Source organism: Lemur catta, chromosome 1 (genome assembly GCF_020740605.2).
Source record: "Lemur catta isolate mLemCat1 chromosome 1, mLemCat1.pri, whole genome shotgun sequence".
Taxonomy (NCBI): domain Eukaryota; kingdom Metazoa; phylum Chordata; class Mammalia; order Primates; family Lemuridae; genus Lemur; species Lemur catta.
The window spans coordinates 135,435,151-135,442,915 of NC_059128.1; positions in this window are offsets into that span (position 1 = coordinate 135,435,151).

Consider the following 7,765-nt stretch of genomic DNA (forward strand, 5'->3'; position numbering starts at 1 on the left):
CCTGAGTCTGATGCTGAGGTCCATTGGCCAGCTGGTGCTCAGGAGAAGCTGCACGGAGAGATCTCTACTTTGTGTGAATCTTTTCGAAACGTGCACAAAGCTGTGGCTGCCTCTGGCTGTGACTACATCCCCAGTGAGCTAGAGTGGCTAACCAGGTTGGTGGACTATTTGTCTAATTTGGTTAAGAGCATCTATTTGAGATTATTAAATTTTAAACAAGATATATCCTGTTGTTTAAACAAAATATATGCTAGGCACTGCCTAGGTATGAGGATATGACAGCGAACAAAAAGAAATATGGTCTGAGCTCTGGTATAGCTTACCTTCAAGTGAGAGTGGCAGATATTGACAAAACAATTATTTATTCTAATGAACATGTGAATTACTGCAAGTTGAGGTGTCATTCTAAAGAGGGAGGAAACTAGTGTAGGAGAGCACATAATGGAGGAATCCGACCAGGGCTAGGTGTCAAGGAAGGCAGGCTTCCATAAAGAAGGTATCTTTTAGCCAGGCATGGTGGCTCACACCTGTAATCCTAGCACTTTGGGAGGTCAAGGCAGGAGGATCACTTGGGGCTGGGAGTTCAAGACCAGCCTGAACAAGAATGAGATCTTGTCTTTAAAAATGGAAAAATTAGCTGGGTGTGGTATCATGCGCCTGTAGTCCCAGCTACTCGGGAGGCTGAGGCAGGAGGATCACTTGAGACCAGGAATTTGAGGCTGAAGTGAGCTGTGACAACTCTACTGTACTCTAGCCTGGGAGACAGCGCGAGACTCTGTCTCAAAAAAAAAAAAAAGAAAAGATACCTTTCAGCTGTCTTCTGAAGAATGATTAAAACTTTACCAGAGGAAGGAGGGTGGAATGGGCAGGGAGAGAGGTCTAGGCAGTTAGGCAGAAGGGACAGCATGTACCAAGTCCTGCACCCAGAGGGACCTTGGCACATCGAGACCTGTACTATAACCTTGGCCATAGTGAGTGAGCACAGTTTAAAACAAAACAAAGGTTTTATATCTATCTATCTATCTATATTTATCTATCTTCACATATATACATATATACTGACACATACATGTACATGATATACATAAAACCTTCTCTTTTACAATGCATACATAATATGACAATTGAAATCATGTAATACTGTTCTATAAAATTTTTTTTAGGTTTAAATATAAGATGAATATTCTTCACGTTCATATTCTTATAACTTTTAATAGAATATTCTATCATATACCCCATAATAAATTTAATAAATCCTTTAATATTGCATATTTAGCTTTTTCTAATTTTTTCACTATTGTAAATAACACAATAAATATGTTTGTATAAAACTATTTTTCTGTATTTTTTCTTTCTTTATATAAGCTTTTGATACACAATTGGTCAAAAAATTGATGCCCAATCTTGTCCCTATTTCTAATCCCACAAACAGTATATGATTGTTTATTTTACCCCTTCTCACAAACCTTAGTGTTTTCTCTTTTTGATTTTAAGTCTTTAACACAAAATGCAAAAATGGCATTTATGCCTGTTTTATTTTGCTCTCTTTAAGATAAATGAGATTCTCTTGCCTCTTTGAAGGAAGGGATCCCATCCCTATGGAATTCCTTCCTAGACGCAGTCCCATTGCCCCCTCTAGGGTTCTCCTTTTCACCCCAGACTCTAAAATGTCCCCCAGTCCTGAGCAGAGGTGGGGAGCTTGGGGGTCCCCAGCAGCCAGGCCTTCTGCTGCTCCATGCCTCCAGCTCTGTGCCTGCCTGGCTTGGGTTGCCTGGAATATCGCTGCTTCCTGGGAATAGCTTGAATATTTTCTATCTCTCCTGATAATTTTCTTCTCATATTTACTTTCCCAATACATGCCCAGAGAGTTCCCAGCTGTCATTTTTCTGAATCGTTCTCTTCTTTAATTTTCATGCTGCCCTCAGTCTCCAGGGTCACTCATTCCTTATGTGCTTCCCCTACCCACCCCTTTCTCCCTCCCCCTGCTCCTGTCCCTCAGAGTGTGAGCAATGGCTCACGTCATTCCTGCTCCCTCACGCCATCCCTGGCCTCTGATGCATCGCTTTAATGACACTGCTGCTGACACCTACACAGTTCCCCTGAAATGCCTCCATTAGTCATTTCTTTGGTCAGGGCTCTTAAGGTCCTTTTAAAATTCATAAACGCTCTCTGGGAAGGTGGCACATCTAGCTACTTTTTAGCTATTAGTTTGTCTAATCAAAACTAGGTTCAGAGAACAGGGCCGTGGAGCAGTTTTTAATAAAGGGGTTGGGAAAATAGGAGGCAATACCTTGGAAGGGATGCCTCGGCAAGGACTAAGCAGCCCCGAAGTTGTTCCAAAAGGAAGTAGGAGATGCTGACAAGCGAAGAGTGACTCTAGGAGCCACCAGGGTGGGAAGAATGAAGGATGCTCACTCTGCTGCTGCCCTTCATCCCTTCAGCCTGACTTGCTGTGATGGGGGCGGGGGAGGGGGTTTCCTAGGCAACAATGTAACTTATTGCCCAAACTACAGCACTTTTGAGAGTGAAATGGGGGAACTCTTACAAATTACACAGGGTCCACAGGTGTAAACAAGGGTCCCCCAAGTTACAGGAAGTACTGATGAGGAATCTCTCTGTGAGGTTTAATACAGAATTGTTCATTTTCCCCATGGAGCCAAATTAATAAAGCCTGCTTCTATCTACCAGGGCCACACACAGTCATGAGACAGTTATTCATTTGAAATTTTTAAATGTCTTGATTCATATTTATGTATTCTCAGTTCAAAGTAAAAGGTGAAATATGAAAACAGACTCCAAAGGGAGAGGGCCAGATTGTGAAGGGCTTTGAATGCCACGCTGAGGGCTTGCAACTGAATCCTGTTTGCAAAAAGAAACTCCCCAGGGAAGGATACAGAATGACCTAAGGCTCATGTGTAGCCCCTGCAGACGGCGTAGGAGTGCCCGGGTATAGCAAGCACATTGGAAGTGGAGACACCTTTGACGGAAAGGCCAATGTGACCATGGTCCAAGTGAGAGTGCCGAGGAGCTGAAGGCAGTAGTGGAGGTCACAGGGAGAGGTGGCTGTTTATGAAAGACATTGTGGAGCTAGAATCAATAACACCTGGTGAATTACTGGATGTGGGAAACAAAGAAGAAGAAGGAATCAAAGATGACTCAGGGTTCTTGGAAGATTGACTAGGTGAAGGGCAATGCTATTAGCCCCGATCGGGAACACAGACAGAGGAACAAGGTTGGGGATAAGGTATGTTCTGTTTTTTTAATATAAAGTTTACAGAATGTGAATGACATGCCAGGGCTTGGCTGGTGCTTTACATGCCATCTCACTTAATCTTCTCAATAGCTTATTGAAGTAGGTCTTGTCACTGTTTCCATCTTACAAAGCAGGAAAGGGAAGCAGAGAGAGGTTAAGTGCCCTACTCTGGTCGTCCTGATAGTATTTGGTGGAGACAGAAGGTGGAGCCAGCAAGAGCTCTTGCTCTTTGGCGTCATACTTTCCTCTCCGAGATGGATTTTGAATATGTGAAGGTGGCAGCAACTCTGGGGCTAACTACTTGCTGGTATATATTTGGCAGATGCAAATCCAGTTCCTTTTCTGATGTGTTTTTATTTTCCTTCCATTTATGTATATTTCCCAGGGCTTGATGCAGAGGCCCATACTCTTCTCTTTCCAGATTATATCTACTTTCGTGGCTGCAACCACTACAATCCACCCATGGGATGACTCCAGAGCATTTACATCCATTCTCGACAAACAACTTCTCTAAACTCTAGTGGCACATCTTCAGCCACCTGATAAACTGCACGGCTGTTGCCATCAAAATACTCAAGCTCCTATGAAGGATCTGTAACTAATCAGCTGTGTTAATCTGGAAAAGGTGCACCTCCTCAGAGCTTCAGTTTTTCTTTCTACAACAAGAGGTGGTTTGAAGTAGAATATTTATAGTACAAGACTTTAAGGTCTAGAAGGCGGCTTAGATATCTAGCTATTGACAGAACCTCTTTATTTTGCCTAAGGTTCCTAGTTATAACTCATGCTATCCAATACGGTTTAAATTTCAATTTAATTTAATTAAAAGTATATAAAATTGAAAATTTCCTTCTTCAGTTACACTGCCACATTCAAGTGCTCAGTGGCCACATGTGACTGGTCACTACCATATGGATGATGCTAATAGAGAACATTTTCATTAACACAGAGTATTCTATTGGACAGTCCTGTAAATTAAGCAATCATTATATCTAAAGCCTCCCCATTAGCTCAGATTTCATAATCCCTCTGCCTTGTAGTAGCAGGTAGCACTATTGTTACGGACTAAATTGTGTCCTCCCCAAATTCTTATGCTGAAGCCTTAACTCTTAATGTAACTATATTTGGAGATAAGACCTTCAGGCTAAAGAACTTTTAACCTACAGATTAAAAGACGTCATAAGAGTGTGGCCCGAATCCAAGAAGGTGGGTTTCCTCATATGAAGAAGAGACACCAGAGATCTCTCTCTTACTGCACATGCACAGAGGAAAGGCCACATGAGGACATAGTGGGAGGACATCTCTGCAACCCAGGAGAGAGGCCTCACCAGAAATCAACCCTAATGGCGACTTGATCTTGAACTCTGGCTTCTAGAACTGTAAGAAAATAAATTTCTGGCCAGGTGGTATGGCTCATGCCAATATCCTAGCACTTTGGGAGGCAGGAGGATTGCTTGAGGCCAGGAGTTTGAGACCAGCCTGGGCAACATAGCAAGACACTGTCTGTACAAATTTTTTTTTTAAAAAATTAGCCAGATGTGGTGGTATGTACCTGTAGTCCCAACTACTCAGGAAGCTGAGGTAGGAGGATTGCTTGAACTCAGGAGTCTGAGGTTGTAGTGAGCTACGATGACACCATGGTACTCTAGCCTGGGCAAGAGAGTGAGACCCTGTCTCAAAAAAAAAAAAAAAGTAATTTCTGTTGTTTAAGCCACCCAGTCTGTGATATTTTGTTATGGTAGCCTGAGCTAACTAATATCACCATCCTTGAAGAAATCCAACTTTGAAACCCAGATACACCCCACTCCCATCCACACCTTCCTATCCACATCTAACACACCTTCTTCTGTTTTGAATTAAATCTTCTCTTTTGAATATAACTCGAATGTTCTCCTTCCTTTCCATTTCCACTATTATCCTAGCATCTACTCATATTTGAGATATTAAGCTACCGGGCACCATTTTTCCTACTACCATTCTCAATTTAGAAACTAATCTCACCAAAAGATTTGTTTTCACTTATGTTATCTGCTGTCATAAATCGTCAGAGGTTCAGGATTAACTTTCGGGAAAAACCCAAACTTCTTACCCCACAATTCAGTCTGGCTACCAACTCCTCCTGAGGTGCCTAAGGAACAACATTTAAGGATTGTGGACTTGCTGAGCCTGCACTTGCACGACCCTGAGAGCAAGTTCTGACCTTGACCTGCGGGGTTGGTCTCAGGGATAAGCTTGGAGCACCAACAGTGTTCCTCACACTCCCATGGCCCTTTTAACATTTATGACAATATAACACATTCTGTCTTATATTAGTTAGCTCTGTGCACGTCTTTCCCCTTATTATGCTTGATCTTAGCCAAAAGGCCGAGAAGCCATATTCCCCTTATTAAATGTTAAATTTCTTGAGAGCAGAAACTTATTTATCTTTCTAACCCATCTGTGCTTTATAACACACCAGTCCCTCAAAAAAACAAAAATGTTTGTGATGTTCCATTGAATTCCTTCTACCCTGGTCCTGTCTCTGTAGTGGAAGGTGGAAGGCTGCATGATAACTCCCATTCCATTTCCCCCTCTGAGTTTCATTTTAAACCAGCAGAGGTAATAGCTACAAAAAATTTAGAGATGAAAGGGAGTCAATGTAGGAACAGCATAGGGAACAGCAATTCAGGAACCAGAGTTAGAGCAGTGGTTCTCAAAGTGTGGCCCCTGGAACCAAAACATCATCCTTACCTGGGACCTTGTGAGAAATGCAAATTCCCAGGCCTCACCCTGGACCTCCTGAGTGAAAGACTCTGGGAGTGGAGTCTAGAAGTTTGTTTTTGTAAGGCCTCTGGGTGATTCTGAGCTAGAGAATGATCAGGTAGTAAATCAGCCTCAGGGCCAGAAAGGATTTCTTGGACTTAGCCAGAGGGAAGAAATTGTAACCTTAGGATATCAGTTTTGTTCACTAGCAGAGCTGAGCAAGCCTGACCTTGGGGAATGTGGTTCTATTAAAGAAAAAATTGAAATCTGAAATGGTTTCGCATTAAAGAGAAGGGTTTGGTTGATAGAGAGTTTCAATCTGTTGAATGAAAACTAATAGAATGAAAAGGATCCTGAAGGAACTGAAGTCTGTCAGGGGACACTTGAGCTGAGGCAAGCTGAGAAAGATCCAAATGTCATGGCAGACATGAAAGCACAGCAGGGGACCCAAACCTGACACAGGTGCTCAACTCTTGCAAAAAAGGTAGATTGGCTTCGGTTTGGTCCCTGTAAAGATGCAGAAGAAGTGGAGGAGTCTGAAAGACTGGGAGAGAAGGACGTGTTTAAGACCATGCGCTTCAGAGAGAACAGAGATGTTGACATGGTAGGCTTCGCTTAGGTCTAGGATACAGTGAAGCCAGGAATATTCATGGCAGGCTCATCCAGGGGGGGAAATGGACTTTTCCCAGGTATTACAGACTTCTCCCGAGAAACAGAACCAAGAGGGTGTGTGTGTGTGTGTGTGTGTGTGTGTGTGTGTGTGTGTGTGTGTGTTTGTGTGGGTGTATGGAGAGAGAGAGAGAGATACTGAGATTTATTTTAAGGAATTGGCTCATGTGATTGTGGAGATTTGGTGAATCCAAAATCTGCCAGGTAGGCCGGCAGGCTGGAGACTCAGAGAAGAGCTGCAGTTTGAGCCCAAAGGCAGTCTTCTGGCAGAATTCCTTCTTGCTTGGAGGATATCAGTCTTTGTTCTAGTAAAGCCTTCAAACAATTAGATGAGGCTCACCCACGCACGAAGGGCAATCTGCTTTATTCAGTCTACTGATTTAAATGTTGATCTCATCTTAAAAACACCCTCGTAGGAACATCCAGAATAATGCTTGACCAAATATTTGGGCACCATGCCTGCACCAGCCAAGTTGACACATAAAATTAACTATCACAGGCTTGCACATAAGAAAGCTGCCCACTACCAGGCTGGTGGAAATGTGCCAATGTGTGGTATACTGCCACGGTATTAAACAACAAAGAGGAGTTGAAGTCTGACAAGGAGCTCCTCCCTAAAGGGATATACTACTTTATTCACTTACTGCTTATTTCTATTTATAAGTATCTAGCACTCTAGTTAGAGGAAAGGAATGAGTTGTATGAATTTCTATGTATGAATCAAGTATCATTTCTTTTTTAAAAATTTATTTATTTTGTATTGATTTATCATAGTTGTACATATTTTTGGGGACCATGTGCTATCTTGATGACAATCTGTAATGATCAAATCAGGGTAATTGGGATATCCACCTCCTCAAACACTTATCTTTTCTTTGTGGGGGAACATTATAATTCCTCTCTTCTAGCTATTTTGAAATATGCAATAAATAATTGTTAACTATGATTTCCCTACTGTACTACCAAATATTAGAACTCATTTCCTCTATCTAACTATATTTTTACACCCATTAACCAACTGCTTGTTTGATTCACCATATCTAAATTTTAATTTAATTCCTCCAAGCATTCTCTCACTCAAGGCTGTGCCATCTCCTAGGTCCT